Raw genomic sequence first — 19,876 nt, 5'->3', positions numbered from 1 at the left:
GAGCACAATACATTTTGACTATTACCCTTAGTCATTTTGTAGTTGAACAGTGTTCAATTCAGGAACTAGCATCTCCATCCAACATGCAATAAATCAGTTGGTATGAAGAGACAAGGTAAAAGAAACAGATCAATCCAGCAGAAGTGACAGGTGACCAGCTACTATTTTTTTTTCTTGAAGAGAAAGCAAGTTCTTACGAAAAAATCCTTACTCTTTTCCTGTGGTACACAAGCCTCTTTTTACTGTTGTGTTCCCAAAGTACTTTCGTTTTAGAGAGCTGAGCTTTGGGGAAGTTTTGAGGTGTTTTTCTGAAATTGAATAGTCTCTTTTGTCTCTGCTGGATAGGGAGACATTAGGTTGCATCAATTGTTCATCATATCAATGACATACACACCTGGGAACAATACTTTGCCACCTTCTTTGTATGTGGCAAATCCTCGTGTATGCCAGATTTGGATTGCTTTGCTTTTGCTGAATGTTATGGAGAAAATTCATACCAAATGCCCTATCCAGTGTCTCTTTCTCCACCACTAAGAATTCTTTGTTCCCTTTGTACTTTGAAAGAGGTGACAGTCTGCATTTCCCAAACGACAAAGATTAAAAAAAGGAAAGGGAGAACTCTTCTGAGAGAAGAGGATGCAGCAGTGAGCTGTTAAAGTTGCAAAAGAAAGACCAAAATGTTAAGAAAGGTTGAGGGAGATCAATCCAGTGGTGGTCCCTTGGGGGCTAGCTGGAGATGTCATGGCATAGGACTCTCAAATCTAGATTGAACTAGGTTGTATTCTGAGAGCAATCTATATAACTGAATGGATTTCTGCCATCTTTTCTTCATTAATCTGCTTGGTCCATGACTGGAGCCTTTCATTCTGTGGGAAAAACATACGTGCACAGACCAAGGATGGGTGCTTGCCTGTGTGTTTTTAAATGGATCGTAGCTGCCTGACAGATTTCTTTGTCTTTCTGGTTTCATGTATTTTTGACAATCATACCAAACATTTGGAACTGGCTCACCCAAACATTTCAGAATCCCTGCAGAAAAGTTGGGAAGAGAGTGTATTTCCTCCCTAACTGACAGCTTTTGCGTGTCATATCTCAGCCTGCAGCAGGCTGTCATTGAGATGCTGTCATAGCAGCTGCGCATACATCTTCCTTCCTCATTATATTGTTTTATCTCGTGGAACTTGACAAGCTGCAGCATAAGTTATCTGTGATTCTTTATGAAAATTACATGGGAGACCTTTATTTGCTGCTTCTAAATGTTTCTAGCAGTGTTTTGTGGAGTCCTTTAGGCCTGTGGGCAAAACAAAAGATAGGTATAGCTTTACCCACTGATGTTCTATCTTCCCCTCCAATCCTGATGGTGCCTGTACCCTGGCTGTTCTTCCTCACCTGGAGGCCCAGTCACAGTGGATTTAGTTCAGCCTGCAAAGTAAGGAAATTAGCTTGTTTAAAGCTGACAGGTGAGTTTAGAAGTGGCCTACCTTACTTAGAAACTATAAGCCTGGGGAAAGAGATCACTTTTGCTTATTCATCTAGAAAAATACAGACCATATTTGTGAAAATAACTGTAGTCTGTGTGCACCCAAAACGGCTCTGGCAGGCTCTGGCTGTGAATTTCACCTCTTGGTCTTCCACCCCTTTATACAAAACAGAGAAAAGCCCATTTTAAAAGTTAATATGGATCAAGCTTGGAAAACACCAAGTCTCGAGGAAGGTGGGATTTAACCTTGCTTTTCTGATCTATGCGACCATCCTCTGGCATCAAGGCAGAGAAGATAGAAACTACAACATCGGAACAAACTCAGGGCTCTTCCTACATTTCTGCCCTGGCACTCCTTACCTGGTAAGTGTTTTCCCTAACTATACTATTTGAAGAGGCTGAATCAGTAGAAAGAATTTTGAACTTTATTTTCAACACACCTTTGGAAGTTTAGCTTTTCAACAGCTGGAGAAATCAGCTTTTGGGCTTTTTCTCATTCTGCTTTTACAACTCAGCCACTCAGCCCCTCCTCAGCATCTGTGTAGTTTCAATGAGTGTAATCCCTGCCCTTTGCTGAGCAATTGAAACCTCTGCTGTATTAGCAATTGACTGACACAGCCTTGCTGATATGCATCTTTTCCTTCTGGCTCAGCAATAATGTCATCATCCATTTCCCACTTAACTCTGGAATGAGGACTATTTGAAATATTTCACTGCTGCAAAGGAAAGGATCTGTGACCAAATGTAATGCTAGATCTACCAGTCCCGTGTATCTTACAGAATATCAAGGGCATGACTAAGGCCTAAGATCAAGTTGGCCATTTAATTACTCAGGGTGTATGTAGCTAGCAATTGCACAAATAGATCTTGAAATTCTGAGCTTGTAAGTTCAAATTCCTGCCCACACCAGCGATTGTCACAGTGGAAGGTATTCAGGGACCTAAACACAGGCAGTTAGTGCCAGTCTAGCTATAAGCTATACAAAGCATCTGCATAAGCAATCTCACAACCTTGTACAGCACCTGATAGGCCAGAACACATTGCTATGTGAATCACTGTCCCACTGGGACATCCTCACGTTGTTGAGGAACACTCAGGGGGGTAAAAATTAGCACAGAATTGCATCCCTTTTACATTCTGACATGATCAACATCTAGATTTGCTTAGCATGTTAACAGACAAACATTTTGAACCATCCACCTTCTTCCAGACCTGGAAATAAGAAGTTATTAAACACAGTTTTCCCCTCCTAATCTTTCTAACTCATCACCAGGTCTTATTCCCTTTGTGCCTGTAACTGATTAATGTTGTACTGATAAAACTTTCTAAACTTTAAAATATCTAATCATATTACAAAAGCATCTGGAATGCAGAAGCCACTTCTGTGCACAAAACGCTGCCAGTCTTACCTCACTAAAGTGCTTTTGTCCAAAGCTGACCTCATGATACCACATCAGCTCAGGGCTTTGCTGCTTGGCCTTCAACGTAGAACCATTCTAATCAATTACCCAACACAGTCAGCTAGGCTGCATCCTGCTTGCAAGTGTTCTGTGAGCAAAAGTCCTTGGGAGTCACCCATTTGCTGCCGCTGGTGGCATCCTGCCTGTTCTCCTCTCTGTTAGGAGATAGGAAAGTGCGACCAAGCTCTCGGAGTGACAGGGTGCAGGCAGCTCGGTAGTACCACTGGGAGCCACAGCAACCGCTCCAGCCGGCCTGAGGCGGGCACAAACGCCAGACACAGTGAGCAAAGTGCACATACAGCGGCACATAGAGCGAGCAAAGTGCTTCAGCTCTGCTGGAACTGCTGGCGCTCAGATCACTTCTCTATGCTAATTCTTCTTCCTCCAGATTTCTGGCCTGGTGAGGAGGAAAAACGTTTTTTGAAGGGATGTTTTTTAAGCAAAGACTTTAAAATCTGATTATGGTCCCTCAGGCATATGCTTTATCTGGGTAGCATTAGCTAGCTGGAACTGTGCTGGATGTTTTTCATAGATGATGCATCCACTTATCCAGTAGAAACTCTGCCATAACTTCTCCTCTCTTATCTCCTGTTTCTCATTCTGAAGAGCTGTTGCTGTTTGCAATGAGGTAATGGGCCAAAGACAAGCTTGCTGACCAGGCCAAAAAATTCTGTGGACAGTTCTGCACAGTTTTACAAGCTGGTTGGACTAAAAAACCCCGGGAGCTGTGAGGAATGGCTTACCTGGACACATGCTGAGTGTAAGCTCTCATATTAGCTGTTGTGATTGCATCTTTCTGATCTTTCAGGTCTATCCAAGAGGAAATTTTACTATTAAAAGAAAAAGAAAATTTAAGTAGACAGGTATAGGTAGTGTACTAAGAATCTTCCACTCCCTGTGAAGGGAGTGAGGCTGAGAAATCCTACCACCCACCAAGCTCTGAACTGATAGGAGAATCAGGCAGTTTTACCTCTGTATAAACATACCTATGCATGCACACATGTAATCATAGGAACCAAATTCCCACTCAAACAGCTTACTGAAATAGATGCTTAAGAGTCACCCCCAAAAAAGTATAGCATTTTAGAGTCCTGGCCTTTAGAAAACATTCCTGTCCCTTCTTCCAATGCACCTTTTGCATATCTCCTCCTGGCCAAATGTGTGCATTGTCAATAAAAGAGGCAGTTCACTTTTAAAACACATGCAACTTACCCCATGCTTTAAATGGCCTTTAAAAATGTTTTGCTTCAAAGAAGTGCATAATAATTACCCCACACCCATGAGGTGAATAATAACTTCACTTTCTCTGAAAAACAGTGGCACAGCAACTTTCTTTGGCCTTATGCCAAATGCAAAGGTGCTCATTAAGGTTTTACTCCTTTTTTTTTTTTCACAGTCTAATTTCCCTGAAATACCAACATGATCTTTGCCAGAAAGGATTTTTCCTGTATGGATTGGGGGTTTTAGGGTTTTTTTTTTGTATGACACATCTTTCTTGAGTTCCTACACACAGAATGACTGTGCTTTGACCTCACCACCTGTCAGACTGCCAGTATCACAGATACATTCTGATAGTTAGGTCCTGTCAGATGCTAGGTAGGGTCAGATCTTCAGAGGCCTTCTTTGTTTTTAGTGTAATGATAGTATAATCATAGGATCAGTCAGGGTTGGAGGGGACCACAAGGATCATCTAGTTCCAACCACCCTGCCATGGCCAGGTACACCCTACCCTAGATCAGGCTGCCCACAGCCTCATCCAGCCTGGCCTTAAACACCTCCAGAGATGAGACCTCAGCTGCCCCCCTGAGCAACCCATTCCAGGCCCTCACCACTCTCATGCTCAACAACTTCCTCCTCATATCCAGTCTGAATCTCCCCACCTCCAGCTTTGCTCCATTTCCCCTAGTCCTGTCACTCCCTGAGAGCCTAAAAAGTCCCTCCCCAGATTTTTTGTAGGCCCCCTTCAGATCCTGGAAGGCTGCAAGCAGGTCACCTTGGAGCCTCCTCTTCTCCAGACTGAACAAATTATATAATAATATTTTGCTTTCATCCTCTTGACTCAACAGTGTTGCCCCATCATTTTCAGTAGCTTTGTGGAAGGTCCTCTACCATTTGAATCAATGTTTGTCATGATTTATCACATTTAGTAGTCTGAGAGCCACTGACTTCTGTTGGGAAAGAACAGAATACATACAATGCCACATCAGGCCAACTGCTAGTGTGATTTCATTTAATTTCATAATCTTCTTTTAGCTACCAAAAAGGGAACTGGAAATACATGCTCACTTCCTCTGCCTACTGCAGCAGAACTGTGCATTTCCCAGAGAGTGGAAAAATTCAGGTCTGGGGTATAACATGATCCTTATGAACCCCTTCCAACTTTGGTGATTTCCTGCATCAACACCTTTTTCAATCTAAACTAAGCTAAAAATAAGACATAAAGAAATAAGTGTAAATGTGGACTAGATTTGGATCCTATTGCCTACAGTGAACATTCTACTAGACATCTCATCACAGAAGCACAGCATGGTGAGGTTCTGAAGAGACCTGTTAGCACACGTACACCCAGATCAGGCTGCACAGGAGCCTGTCCAGGATGGGTTTTGGAAGTCTCCAGAGAAAGAGGCTCCACAACTTCTCCAGGAAGCCTGTACCAGTGCCCCATCCCTCGCAAAGAAGTCTTTTCTTATGTTTAGGTGGACCTCTTTGTGTTCTAGGTCGTGCCCATTGCCCCTTGTCCTATCACTGGGCATCACTGAATAGAGTCCAGCTCTATCCTCTTGACACCCTCTCTTAGATACTTTTAAGCATTGATAAGATCCCCTCTCAGTCTTCTCCAGGCTAAACAGCAACAGATGTCTCAGCCTGTCCTCGTAAGGTCCCCTCATCATCTTTGTAGACCTCCATTGAATTCTGTCCAGTAGTTCCCTGCCTTGTACTGGGGAGGCCAGAACGGAACACAGTTTTCCAGATGTGGCCTCATTAGGGCAGAGTAGAGGGGAAAGGAGAACTTACTTTTCCCTTTTTTTTTTTTTTTAAATAATCTCCTCTTTTTGCTGTCTTCACAAAGATGTCAAAATAGATTAAAATAAAATGTAGCTCACTTGATGTACTCATTGAATTGCTCTTGTCCTTTCTCTCCTGACAGAGGCAGGCTCACTCAGAGATGCTTCTGGTCAACAACAACAACAAACAGGCATGGGAAAGCACAGGCAATGTCAGGGCACACAGGGCAGCAGCAGGACTCTCAAAACCAGGTAGAAATCCAGCTGCCAAGCACTAGAGTTGGTGATTATGAAGACATGCACAGCAGGAATGGGAAGGGGTTCTGAGGTGCTTGAGCAAGAGGAGATTTTGAAGAGAGACAAATGCTGAGGGAGGGCAAGAAAAAATGGAAAACAAATCCCTATCTGTGTTCAGATTTGTTAGTGTCCCTATTGCTGTTCAGGTTTGTTAGTGTCCCTATCTGTGTTCAGGTTTATTAGTGTCTGTTGCAGTCCCCTAATTGCTGCTGGTATATCTCTATCTCCTTTTTCTCCTTTGCAAATAAGTCAGCGTAGACCATCTGACACATCACTGCTGTCTACAACTAGCTGAAGGGAGGCTATAGCCAGGTGGGGTTGGTCTCTTCTCCCAGCCAACCCGCAACAGAACAAGGGGACACAGTCTCAAGTTGTGCCAGGGCAGGTCTAGGCTGCATGTTAGGAGGATGTTTTGCACAGAGAGAGTGATTGGCATTGGAATGGGCTGCACAGGTGGAGTCATTGTCCCTGGAGGTGTCCAAAAAAAGCCTGGATGAGGCACTTAGTGCCATGATCTAGTTGACTGGACAGGGCTGGGTGCTAGGTTGGACTGGATGATCTTGGAGGTCTCTTCCAGCCTGGCTGATTCTATGATCACTGCTGAAGTCTAGTTCTAAAGGTCCTAGTTTTCAAGATTGCACAGGCAGATGTTGTCAACATCACCTCATGAAAGCATGAAGGAGAAAGGGCAGGTAGCACCAGCCTGAAATGGTGCAGACACTGAGCAACCCCACACAACTGCTAGAGGTGAAACTTTCTGATCTGAGCAGGGAGAATGGTAGGTTCCCACAGAAAAATGTTGCTTGTTTTTCTGTGGCTGCCTTAGCAGGAGCAGATTTCATTTCAAAGTAAGCCATTCACCACCCCTCATAATTATGACTAAATCTTGATGGAAACGAAGAATCTGAACTCTTGGTTGCTCTCTTGTGAAGCAGTGAGTCATGTAATGGTGTTGACTCAAAGCACTGAAGATTACCTTAGTGATAAAAAGTGACTACTCTCCTGTCTCCCACTTAAATATAAGGCCTTTTATTTTAATTAAGATTGAATAATAATTTTTAAAAAGCCAAACAACAAAACCCAAACATTTTTGTGTTCCCTGTACACAGACCTCAGCATCCAAGACTATTTTGCTGAGTGTTTGAAACTTTGATTTACATATTCATGGATGAATCAGAATGATCCATGCCAGTAAGTCTACGTGGTCATAACTTAGTGCTGTCTTGACTCATACAGCTGAAAAAGTTCAACAGAAAGAGCAGTAGACTGAAAGGATGGGGAGTCAGCCTAGTTTTAAAGTTCACATGTGACTTTAGTGCCACTACCTTGGTTATTATTGTCAGCAAAGATCTTAACCTGCAGTTGCCAAAGTCTGGAGAGTGATTCAAATATTGGAGACTGGTCTAAACAGAATGATCCTCCAGCACCAGCTGATGTGGTCTTCTGGGTCATCATAGCTAACCCTTCAGTGTTGAAGAAATTTGGTCATATTGTCCCTCATGCAGTTTTCAAACATCACTGAATTTTTCTTGTGGCTTGGACAGATTTGCTAGTTGCTGGCTTAGTCATGGTTAGCCAATACTCATTTATCCTCCAAAACAGGGGAATCCAGATCAGAGGTAGAATAGCAGACCTGAAGGGCTTGCTCCTCACAGCATGCAGTCTCACAGATCCAGCTCAGTACTAATTTGACTACTGAAGGTGTTTCAGGCTCAGATCTCACAACCTTTTCTGTATGAGTTCCTGCTGTAATGCTATTGCCTTGCACTGTGTGGAATAACCACACACTCTTCATCAAAGCAGTGGATAAACACTGCCAACTGGATTTACTTTCACCACTTTACCTCATCCTTTGAAGTTTCTTTGTGCTGGCTGATGACCATAACAGCCATATATGCCACTTTAGGTACAGTGATATAACTTGTGCAACGTTATGCCCATCATCACATCTATTCTGCTTTTCTGAAAGCTTCAGGCAGATTAACTTTTGTGTCAAAACACTGCTTGAAGGGGGAGGAGTGGGATTTATTCTGCTCTGCAGGTCCTGTTTTGGAAAGCAACCTGACATCCACTTTTCTAAACCTAGCTATCTGTAAAGCCTAGCAAATGTTTTCTGCCTTAATCTAGTGAGAATCTGAAGTTCTGCTAAATTTTCCATTATTAATGTCATAAGTAACAACTTTATTGCAAAAAACAAAGAAACAAACAAACAAATAAATAGATAAATAAGGCACAGGACATGTCCTGCAGCCCTCATGTTGCAGAAGATCAAAATCTCTTCCCAATATAATGCAGTCTCTATTAATAATATAATATATGGTTTCTATATACTGTATAGCATTTGGGACCTTGCATACATTAAGCTGAAACAGACTAACTCCTTTCTGTCACCACTAACTGTTTTTACTATTCTCTGTCATTTTTACCAACCTGTCACCACTCCTTTTAAAACTGCACCTTTTACGTGCCTCCTGAGATGATCTGGGTTATTTGTGTCTGTCTGATCTCTTGCTTTGCTCATCCTCCAAAGGAAGAGGAACTTGCTTCTCTTGCTTCTCCATCACCTCCAGCTAGCTCTGTGACTTCTGCGATCAGTCTCTCTCTAGCTGATGCTCTGATTCTCTCCCCGTATCTAGCATTTGCCCTATCACCCTTCCTGCTTTATGTAGTTTTCCTTAGGCTGCTGCATGTCATTAGAATCACAGAATCAAGCAGGTTGGAAGAGACCTCCAAGATCATCCAGTCCAACCTAGCACCCAGCCCTGTCCAATCGACTAGACCACGGCACTAAGTGCTTCATCCAGGCTTTGCTTGAACACCTCCAGGGACGGTGACTCCACCACCTCCCTGGGCAGCCCATTCCAATGCCAATCACTCTCTGTGAAGCACTTCCTCCTAACATCCAGCCTATACCTCCCCCAGCACAATAATTATATATATATAATTATATACATCATTAGTAATATCTCTAAAATAGGAACAAAGTAAAAGTTTTGAAGCAGTTTCCTCAGTGATAGCTGAATTTAGCCAACTGTCAAAAAATGGAGAACAAACTAAATGCAAGATAAGTGAGGCACTTGTAAAGCACTCTCAGAAAGCTGATTTTTACAGTTGTTTCAGTTCATTCTTTTTGTGTTTTCATACCTTGAAATATTATGCCAGTCATTACATTCTTCAAGAAGTTATTTGAAGAATGGTTCACAGTCCATTTATTGTTATTCTTCTACAGAGATGTGATGAAACCAATGTACTCTGCACCACAGGCATAATATAGAGCAGATGGTTTTTCCTCAAGCAATGAGTACATTAAAATCCAAACTATAATACAATATATATGTAGTGCTTCCAGATTAAAGCTCGTGCATGCCAGATTTGTAGCTTTGATTCTCTCTGATTTTAGTGCTTAGTAGGATTTATTCCAGTGATTCTGCCCTTGGGCCAAAGTGAATCAGCTTTTATCTAGGCTGATCATATATTGGCTAAGCCCTGTAGCCTTCCTTTTAATAAACATGTAACTCTAACCTACCATTACATGGACATAAAACATTACAAATCAAGCTTGCACACAACACTGTAGCCAAAACAGAACCCATTAGAGTTCAAAACAAGGTTCGTTTTCAGAATGAACACTTCTAACATGTATCCTTTTAATTTCTCCAATTGCCTTCCAGTCAGCTTTCTTATATTCATAATTCATTCTTGCCCAAGCTTAAGCTTATTTGTGGGCACCATAGAAAGCCATTTTCAGGCTCCTCCTTTAGGCTATAAGGAGTCTTTATAGAGGTGCAATTTCTGACTAGAAAGTGAAGCGCAAAGTGGCTTTCTGATTTTCCCATCTTCCTTGGTAGGACAATCAGTGGCTTTGGGTTATTCTCTTCAAGACTTTAAGAGTTTTGCTCATACCCTTAAAGATTACATTTCCTGAATATGAGGGGTTTTTTAAGATTTTTTTTTTCCAACTCCCAAAAACTCCATTTTGTACTTTGAAAATATTTGAACAGATCCTCTTGGCCAACATATTCTTTTAACCACTTAGAATCATAGAATCAACCAGGTTGGAAGAGACCTCCAAGATCATCCAGTCCAACCTAGCACCCAGCCCTAGCCAATCAACTAGACCATGGCACTAAGTGACTCAGCCAGGCTTTTTTTGGACACCTCCAGGGACAGTGACTCCATCACCTCCCTGGGCAGCCCATTCCAATGCCAATCCCTCTCTCTGCCAACAACTTCCTCCTAACATGCAGCCTAGACCTGCCCTGGCACAACTTGAGACTGTGTCCCCTTGTTCTGCTGCTGGTTGCCTGGGAGAAGAGACCAACCCTCATCTGGCTACAGCCTCCCTTCAGGTAATTGTAGACAGTAATGAGATCACCCCCTGAGCCTCCTTTTCTGCAGGCTGCACATCCCCAGCTCCCTCAGCCTATATATACCCTCACTTATAACAAATGTAGATCAATTACAGAGTTAATTTCATATAGTCAGCTCTTTTTGGTCCTCAGTGCATGTAATGTGACAGGAGCATAAAAGCAAGAGGGCAAATTATCAGTCTGCTCTAGAACATTTTGATTTCCTCTGCACATGGGAAATCCCTGTGGGGTCATATTGAGGCTGTAACTGGAGGGCAGAAGATCATAAACAGTTGCTGCCATCAGAAATATTTCCAGTGATTCTTTGAAAGCATGCAGGAAATATGGGCTGATTTTGATCAGGAAGGATCTGAAGCTAGAAGAGAGTGAGTATCGGGCATGCAGTCCAATCTACTGTCCAAAAATTTAACTGATTGGTTCCAGGGTGGTTAGAAAATAATTCTCTCTCACCCTGCATTGATTTTACATATCTGCCTAGACTAGTCTAAGAGGCAGGAAGAGTCTGACCTGAAGTACCTCTGTGGCCTTAGCTATATGCTCCAGTTGCACAAATTTAGTTCATTAACACTGCTGTAGCCTGAGCAATCCTGCAAAGAAGCTCTCAGTAGCAGGAATAACATCTTGATAAGAAAAACAATTCAAGATGAGGTGAAAAAATTGTTTCAGGTAACCTACCATGCTGAAGGCTGGGTTTCTCAGGCAAGAGCGAAAAAAAAGGGCACTGCTCCTGCTCTCCCACCAGTTGCTCCACCAGGTTTGCAGATCTACTTAGCTTCACTACAGGTCACGATTTTCATACCTAGAACATCAGTTCCTCAACAAGACTACCTCAAGGACTCCGCACATGGTTAAAACAAAAGAAATACTATCACCCAAGCAAACAAATTTAAGGGATTTTCCCTCCCACCTTTTTCTCTTACATGCAAAGCAGAGGCCTGAGTACCATTTCCTGTAAGTCTTGCAGCTCTGGGGGTTGTATTGACTCAAAGCAAAATCATTTTCACTAATAAAGAAAGAATGAAGAAGTTTCTCTCTGTTTCATGCAGGCCTTTTCCTGACTGGTTCAGAGTCAGAAACAAGCAATATGAGGTTCTCGCTGAGTGTTGATAGAGCTTGCTTATAAAAGACCAACAGACAGCAAGAGTGCAGAAGGTAAGATAAAGCTAAATGTCTTCCTGTGCTCTCTGCTTTCATGTGAAGGTTGCTCAACATGTGACTTACAGTACATTTCCTGCAGCCTCTGAAGATGCTCGGCAGGTCTGTAGCATTTCACACGTTCATTTAGCAGGGCTGGTTTTAATGCTGCCTGTCCTTCAGACGTTCCCACAGTAAACTTTTCAAGACCTGTCCTCCAGGGGAACTTTTCTAGGGGTGAGAAGTGCACAGTCCAAATGCTAAACTCCTGCTCAGTATGCTGGGATAGCCCACAAAGTCCCTGCTGACAGTGAGAGATTTTCTGATTCAAGGAACTGAAGCTGCTGCTTTATTTCACTGAGAAAACAGACTGCAGAAAACCTTGATTGATGACAATAAAAACTTTTGGATACTACCGACCAGATAAAGGTGAAAACTACTGTCTCACAGTACTTATCTAATGAAACCTTTCAGTCTTCTTTACTTCATGATTGAAATATGATCCTTTTTAATCATCATACTGTTAGAACTTGTTCACCTTGCCACGATGGATGCAATGAGACTCTATTTGCAAGGCAAATTGTTTGATGGTTGTTTCATTTGAAATGGGATATATAAAATTACCACAGTGCAGAAACTCCCTGGTTTTAATTGAAGAGCTCATTGTTCTCTCTGGGATTAACCATGACTCCCCCACAGTTTTGCCAACATTTTCTTCTCCAGCTGGAACGGTGCTTTTTTTTTGTGACTAATGGGAATTCCATTAACCTACATTGACAATTTGGCTTCAAAAGAGTAATAACAAAGAGGTGAAATGACTGACATCAGCCTATGCTAATAAATCCCATGTCGAATGCTATTTTAGCTAGAAAAGTATCACCTTCCTAATGTATGGAATTCATTCCTTCCCAGAAAAAAAGTTTGCTCTTGTTTGGGTTTTTTGGGGAGTGTTTCTTTGTTTGTTTGTTTGAAGTTGTTTTTTGTTTGTTTTGTTTTTGAGAATCTCAGGTGGTATAAAAGGCAGGATTGTGTTTTCTGGTCTTGGTTTAGGGATGGGGATTTTTTTTATTTGGGGGGGGTGTGATTGTGTCATGCAGAGTTTGTTTCCTAAGAATTGAGAAATATGACTTTTAGACCAAATGATCTGTTTAGTATTAACCTATACCAAGAATGTAAGAAAACAAAGTTTCTTTCTGATTCGTAAATTTCAACTGCTGCTTAAAATAAGTCCAGCCTTCCTCCCTATGAAAGAATCATTTCTTAAGATAGAAATCACAACAGAGATAAAGGTGAAGTACAGCTGTCGATATGAAAAGAAAAAAAAACCAACATATTTTCATAGTGGAAAATACATTTTTTACAGAGGCCACATTTGAGATTATGATGAGATATGATTTCTTGTAAGCGGTTAGGCACAGTCCTGCTCTCACTTGTACTGCTATGAATCAAAAGTAAAAGCTGTGTGATGAAGGACACTATAGTAGAAAGGAATAAAGTGATATTAGGCAGTGCCCACAGAATCACAGAACGTCAGGGACTGGAAGGGACCTTGAAAGATCAGCCAGTCCAAGCCCCCCTGCCAGAGCAGGATCACCTATACCAGATCACACAGGAACACATCCAGGTGGGTTTTGAATATCTCCAGAGAGGGAAACTCCACACCCACCTTAGGCAGCCTGTTCCAGTGCTCTGTCAACCTCACAGAGAAAAAATTCCTCCTTTACGTGAAAATTGCTATGCCTCAACTCCTACTCATTGCCCCTTGTCCTGTCATTGGGCATCAGTGAGCAGAGCCTGGCTCCAGCCTCCTGGCACCCACCCTTTACATACACTGCACTCACCCTTTATGTACACCTCTCAGTCTCATCTTCTCCAAGCTAAAGAGCCCCAGATCCCTCAGTCTCTTCTCATAAGAGAGATGTTATGTCATACAGGCATATGTATATACATATATAAGTGTATTTACATAGTCTCCATTGCCATTTTGCTGAGAAGAGCTCTTGGAGGCCATTTTCATTTTCTCCCACCATGTAGGCAAGGCAATGGTCCTGTGGGGCAGTAGTAGTTTCATTTAGAAATATGCCATAGTTTAGTGTCAAGTTGATTCACTTTTTGTTTAGATTTGATTTTCATTGCTTCACTCTGTAGCTAAACATGCACTTGAATTACAGTAGGGTTTAGTTATGGTGGCTTCTACACGCAGGGAAAACAAGGGTAAATGAAACCCAAACTAAAATAGAACCATATGCCAAGAGCGAACGCTTTGAACCCTTGCAACAAGAGAGAAAGTGAAATGTGAATTCTTTCCTGTGAAAACATTGGGGGAAAGTATGAAATCTGGGAACTGGCTGGGTTCTGTGCTCTGTGTTTACCAGAGCAAAGGCATGATTGCACCAGGTTACGCAATACACTCTCGTTCATTACCTGCAGTCCCTTCACAGAGAAGGCTTTCAGGAAGGAAAGACTTAATAAATAGCAGAAAAAAAGATCCAAAAAAATCAACAGCTCCCACACAAAATCATCTCTTTCTTCTTGAAACTAGTTCTAGCTCCACAGCCCTGGAGAAGAGCAGCAGTTGTTGCTGGGACTAGGAGATGAGGGATGGATCTTGACTGCGTTCTCAGATAAAATTGGAAGATATTTGGGGAATAATCTAAGGCAGACCAGCTGCAGATGTGGTGCATGGCCCTGGGGAGAGAGACTGGCAGGAAAGGTCAAGTTTGGACAAAGTCCTCACAGGGATAGCTGAGACCTTCCAGAGTGGGACCAGGCCTGCAAGTCAACAAGAGGACGAATAAGGAAATACAGACAGACAGAGATGAAGACTCATTTATAAGGGGAAGGGAGGATTCCATGCAGCACGAAATGCACTCTAAGTGGGTTAGGTGCAACCAGCCCCAATTCAAGGTAAGGGTCTTGAGTAGAATCTGGCTGGTGAAGGCAGAATTCAGACACCAAACATGACTGCACAGCTGCCACATAAGCCTGTAGGCACCTGAACACCAGAGATACGTTCCTCTTCACTGCAGTTCTGCAGTGGCAGGGTTCACATCCCTGCATGTTCCCAGGCCAGGCCCATTTCTGACAGGGTTGAGCAGCTGGGAGCAGGGGAAGCAGGCATTCCTCTGCCTAAATCCCTGAAGGGGCATGATCGGAGAGGCATTTGCAAAGCATGCTGAACGCACTCGTGACTACCACTTCCCTTTAACACTGCAGTGAGCAGAGGGGGCCCTTTGCAGCACTGGCAGGGCTCAAGTGCATGCCCAGCCTGCCAAAGAGCCTTTGTTTCCCCAGTGGTGTCTCCAACCTTGCCTCATCAGATCAATAGGGAGGCTGTGGAAGGTGTAGGTAATAAGTTTGCAGAAGTGCATGGGCCCCAGCTGCACTAGTGTCCAGTACAGATCTGGGGAACTGGCATGGCTGCACAGCAGCAAGGAGGAGAGCATCCTTGTGAAAGAGGAGGTGCACCAACCTCTGCAGCACAGCCTGTGAGGGTCCCCATGCACTGCCAAAGGAGGCCCTAAGTAAGACAGCACATTTGGGTTGGCAGGGGCAGACTTTGGCAGCAAAGGGAAAGGTGTGCCTGTGAGCATTACCTGCCATTTTGTCCCACATAAGCCAATTCCTCTTGCTATATGCTTTTGCAGTTAATGCACTGAATAAACCTGACTGTCACTGTACATGATGTTGATTTATATCTTCATCCTCAAAGACTCCTTTCCTTTTCTCTCTTTTTGTTACAGAATTTCAGTCCCCTCAGTAGCATAGATGAGAGAACCCTAATATTTATTACACCCACAGATCTTTACCATTTGTCAATGCATGGCTACAGTAACACAAGGCAATAACAAAGGAACAGTGTTGTAACAACCACTGTGTGTACAGTCTCTGAGAGCTTCTTGATTATGGTAAGTGCATGCTTTATTTAACCACATATAAAATGCAGCATTCATTCCCCCTGTGTTGGAGTCTTTAAAACCTACACCTCGACTCAAAAAGTGATGCAACAAGACCTGGTACGACAAGATCTGAGTTTCTGGACATCTCCACCACATTTGACTGGGCTTTCCTTATGGCCAGACCTCTCTCCATGTACTGTGAGCCTGCAGATGTGATCCCAGGCTTACCTGGAGCCCATAAGCCAAGGCGCCTGCCACAGCATGTTTATAGGTGAGAGCATTGCCAGGCACAACCAGGCAAGCCTGTGAGACATGGCTGTGGTGGGAGCAAACTAGCACCTGAGCACTCATCAGCCTCTGCTCACTCTCATGACTACCTCAGAGACAGTACTTTTCCACTAGAAAAATATTCCCTCACTTCCTCCCCACACACACACTGAACTATGTAGAATGGAAGCCCATTCTCTTTGACTAACACTTTAATAAGTTAGTCATTCATTTCCTCGTGTTTTCACTGGAATTTCTGTCCTGAGATAAAAGTGGACAAAGAACTTTTTTATTCCTTGTGGAAGCTGTCAATTCTTCCTTGCTCAGGCTACTAGAGAGAGGATGGAAAAGGCTCTGAGATGGGTTTCAATGGCAGCTCACAATTTTATTTGTAAAGGGGAGGAAGCACAGAAATCTGCAAAGCATTCCTCATACTAAATTTGTATATCCCAAGTTAGGGATTATCACTGATACCATGCTGGGAAGTGACTGTGGAGACCTTACAGAATTTAAGCTTCTGCTACAAATTTTGGACTGAGATATCTTATTTTCCCTCTAGTAATCCTTGAAACTTCACACTTGGATTATTTTTAGCAGAAATAGACAAGGAGTGTCCCACTCACTATCCAGCACACTTAGTGATGGATAAATCCCTATGTAAAGACATGAGAGGCAGTTAGAACACAGCTAGAGCTGAAAGTACTGGTGAGAACAACATATATGATCCAGTGGCAGCCCCAGGCCACCTTCCAAACCTCCAGGCAAAGTAGGACCCTGGTGTAGGACTCTACACTCAGAACATCTATACCCACAATGTCCATACCTGTAAAGCTACTCAGCATCCCCACCCCCAAGTAAATGTTAAGATCGCCTCCATCCTGACACTATCATTCATCACATCTCTCTGTTTATTTAGTGTCCTGAAAAACAAAATAAACTAAACCATGTGCTGCAGCTATTGTGATCTTTCCTTAGCATAAAACATGGGTTTGCTGTTGCAATCCCATCAGAACCAGCCTCCACCACACACCCCTCACATCATTTCTCCTTGAATTCCTTTATCTATTCACTTCTCTCTCCATATGCTGCCTATGTCCATGTCTTAGCATCAGATGCTACCTGCAATAAAAGAAGACTGTGGGGATTCATTCTCTTTTATTTATTCAATAAAGCTCAGAAATTAATATCATTTTAGAGTTAGGAAACTTTCTTTAATGAATGGTAGGAGGAGTGCAAATTTAGTTATTAAACACAGAAAAAAAACTGCATTAGAAGCATAATAATCTCCTAAGGTGACAAAAATAATTGTGATTAATTATTGTTGAATATGTAACTCTCCCAATATCAGAGTGACTCAAATTAAACCAGCTGAGACTCTACCCATGCTTTTAAAGGGGCTTTAAAAGGATACATAAGAGTCTAACTGTAAGAGATGTCTGCAATCCATTGACAGAACAAAAATACAGTGAAAGTGTGTGCCTGAGACAGCTTCCAAACCACAATATTTTAGCAGCTTTCATTTTCCAAAACAAAAAGCAGTAGACTACATAACTCAGCATTACTCTGCCAAAATAGTTTTAACCATTATGGTTAGATAAGCACAAACACAAACACATCCAAAACACATAAGGTCTGGGAATTCTTTTGCATGTTTATGCTTCAGAACAAACCATATTAATTTTTGTCTTATCCACAGGGCAGAAGAGTTGCTAACACTACAGCACACTACAGCACACCACAGCTGGAGTTTGCAGCCAAAAACTCAGTCTATTATATTGCAAGTAAACCAGTTCCATTTTGGCTATTAGTTTTTTGGGTTTGTGGGGATTTTTAATCTCCAGAAACATAATAGGGTTAGCCAGCTGCTCATTTGAGGCATGCCAGTGATTTATTGCCTGTTTTTAAAGTGAAAGGAAAGAGAGAGGTGCCAGTTCAATTTGAAATATAATCTGGAGAGTATGTGCATTAACCATTTTGGGTTTTGCCAAGCACAGTCTACAAACGTGTCTGAAACGTTGTTGCTGCCTATTTGTTCTTTCAGTCAGTAACACACAGCAGACCAGTTCAGAAGGTACAACTGCCAGCAATCTGAGCTGAGGGAAAATACACTGATGATTGGCACAGCAACCTGGCCAAGGGTGATGCATATGAAATAACAAAAGTGAATTTAACTGTGCCATATATCCCCAGTTCCACATTTGCACCTTGGACGTAATGACAATGATACATCTGAGGATTTCTGCTCATCACCTGTGACTGAGTGCAGATGAGCTCTTAGCTTGCCCTCATCTGGTGAATGTTATAGTTTGTGATCTGGATCAGAGCTCCAAACACTGCTCTGTAATAATTAGATAGAGTTTAAAAAACAGTCCCATTTTGGGGGAAAAGTGTGATCTAAGTAATCCCATAAGTTTACGTATGACATCCTGCTAAGACTCACTGATAAAATTGATGCAATAAATGATGCATTGCTGTGCTGGCTTAAGGCTCATTGGAATAATCTAATAAAATAAATTAAATCATTACTTGTAAAATAATAATAATAATAAAGTCTATATCATTCATTGGTTTGCAAAAAGGTATAAAATGTCAAAGTATAAACAATTCTTTCCTCTTTGCTCTGAGGTGCTTCTCTCTCCAATCTTTTCCACTAACCCTGGCTGACCAGATAACAGATAAACTTTGCTAGTTGTTTTCTGTATGGGGAGAGAGTGAGGGTGACACTGGTCCCTTCTGCACTTTCTTTGTCCGGGGGGGGGAGGTTTGGATTTCTTTATTATTTCCTAATTGCATAGAATTGTAATTTTGTGATTATATTGTGTATACATGCTTGTAAATTTAGCTTTGCTGTAAATATAGCTTCATCTTACTTCCAGTCCATCTCAACTGGTCTGGTAAATTCTCTCGGGGGGGGGGGGGGGGGGGGGGCAGAGGAGGGAGGCAGTTCCCAAACCACTATAATTGCACAGGTTGTCCACCTTAAAAATTATTGTGCTATGACACAGTGAGAAGATGCAGCTCATACTCCTGTCTCCCATCACCAAAATTATTCTCCCACTGAAGACATTTCCCCCTTCACTTTATAATCCCAGCTTTGATTGAAATCTTACCTGACCCTGAATTTCACCAAACAATTTCTCTTCTTGGCTACTCAGTATTCAGGGAAGCAAGTGAAAAAAGATACCTAGGACATGTAGTCTTGTTCATCTACAGGTACTGCTAGCAACCACCAAGTCCAGATATTGATGTCTAATTGACCTTACGGTTCCCAGTTCCCTGGCCAGTGGTTTAGAGCTGTGAATGGGATCACACTCCAGCATGTAGAACACCATTGCAGACAGTAACATGCAAGGTAGGAGCACCATAGCTTCATTTTCAAAACCTGCCTAAAATTAGCACTAAGAAGCAGCTTTTGCTTACTACACCCAAAATACAGTAGTGCACAGTGCCATATGTTCAACAAAAAGCAACAACACTTTAAGGCTTGAGGATTCAGCAAGGCTATGCCAAATGAAAAGGAGTTAAAAGCCTTTCTATGATACTCTTCCTTGTGTCTCAACTACTGCTTGTCATAATACCATCTTTTCCTGATGTTTTGCTGAGGCAGTTCTTGGTGGATAGGAAGAACATCAGAAACATATTCTAATAGCTGAGATCATTACCAAAATGGCAGAAGCTGACAAGTGCACCCTCTGACCATCACCCCGAGTTTGCATCTTCTTGGCTACCTCTGTTCTCTTTATATCCATGATCTATGAAGAGAGCATGATGTGGAATAAGGAGCTTTTCCCTGGCACAGGTTAACACTTCATAATGCCACACTTGGCATTTACTTTAATGAGTTGTGGCAGGAGATCCCAGGAAGACAATGCTACATAAATGTCATGAATTTCTCATGTTCCTGCCTACAGTAGAGGTCTTTGGTCAAAACTTACCTAATAGCATGACATTTTTGGAAGGAGGT

The 19,876-nt window shown here is 42.3% G+C and overlaps 1 long non-coding RNA gene across 1 annotated transcript in view; it reads right to left on the bottom strand.

The window, feature by feature from the left end:
* Nucleotides 1-1,157: 1,157 nt before the first annotated feature.
* Nucleotides 1,158-19,876, bottom strand: part of LOC135187951 (uncharacterized) — a 31,905-nt gene continuing 13,186 nt past the window's right edge. The window contains exons 2-4 of the long non-coding RNA XR_010307517.1: nucleotides 3,684-3,770; nucleotides 1,549-1,637; nucleotides 1,158-1,422 (exon numbers count right to left, since the gene is read on the bottom strand). This is a non-coding gene — a long non-coding RNA (uncharacterized LOC135187951). The remainder of the gene's footprint in view (nucleotides 1,423-1,548; nucleotides 1,638-3,683; nucleotides 3,771-19,876) is intronic.

The sequence above is a fragment of the Pogoniulus pusillus genome, chromosome 28 (genome assembly GCF_015220805.1).
Source record: "Pogoniulus pusillus isolate bPogPus1 chromosome 28, bPogPus1.pri, whole genome shotgun sequence".
Lineage (NCBI taxonomy): Eukaryota > Metazoa > Chordata > Aves > Piciformes > Lybiidae > Pogoniulus > Pogoniulus pusillus.
This window is presented reverse-complemented; position numbering and strand designations above follow the sequence as displayed.